Source organism: Physeter macrocephalus, chromosome 14 (genome assembly GCF_002837175.3).
Source record: "Physeter macrocephalus isolate SW-GA chromosome 14, ASM283717v5, whole genome shotgun sequence".
In the NCBI taxonomy this organism is placed as follows: Eukaryota; Metazoa; Chordata; class Mammalia; order Artiodactyla; family Physeteridae; genus Physeter; species Physeter macrocephalus.
In genome coordinates, this window is record NC_041227.1 from 103,805,111 (window position 1) to 103,805,877 (window position 767).

The 767-nt window shown below is 57.8% G+C and overlaps 1 protein-coding gene across 2 annotated transcripts in view; it reads left to right on the plus strand.

Moving 5' to 3' along the window:
* RNF43 (ring finger protein 43) overlaps nucleotides 1–767 on the plus strand; it is a 62,653-nt gene that overhangs the window by 48,160 nt on the left and 13,726 nt on the right. The gene's annotated exons all lie outside the window — the stretch shown is intronic.

Consider the following 767-nt stretch of genomic DNA (forward strand, 5'->3'; position numbering starts at 1 on the left):
CTCCCTCTGCTGTGGCATCTCCCGTTGCGGAGCACAGGCTCCGGACGCGCGGGCTCAGCGGCCATGGCTCACGGGCCCAGCCGCTCCGCGGCACGTGGGATCCTCCCGGACCGGGGCGCGAACCCGCGTCCCCTGCATCGGCAGGCGGACTCCCAACCACTGCGCCACCAGGGAAGCCCGATACTTCTTATATATTAATTCTCATTTGCTTTTCACAACAATCAGGAAAACTAGACATTGTTATTCTCTATGTGACATATAAGACAAATGAGGATCAGAAAACTTAAGTAACTTGCCAGCGTGACAGAGACAGGAAGGGGCAGAGCTGAGATTTGAACCGAGCCTTGTCCACTTCTCAAACCTGAGCTTTTAATCTCTGTGCTCTGTTACCTCCCATTCCGGCTGGAAAAAACTGAACATACGTGAAAAGAGTCTCGTGGTGACCCAAGCCAGAGTGTACTTAGATTGTGGGTGGCACGGTCAGGCAGACCTGGGGGAGGGGGTCCTGCTCCCAGGGGTGGTGAGAGAGGAGGGTGACGGTCCCGCCCTATGCGCCTGCTCCTTGAACTCTGGCCCAGGGGATTTATGATCCTCCCGAGGGCTGTTTCCTGGGCCATGAGTCTCCAGGAAACAGCCTGGGTTCTTACGTGATCCCCCAGGGGGCAGGGACTCCGGCAGAACTCGGAATACGGTGCCCACAGATAGGGGAAGATATTCTCCCAGCCTGGTGCTGATGCACAAGGGGCCCTGGGGAGGTGGGGGGTGGG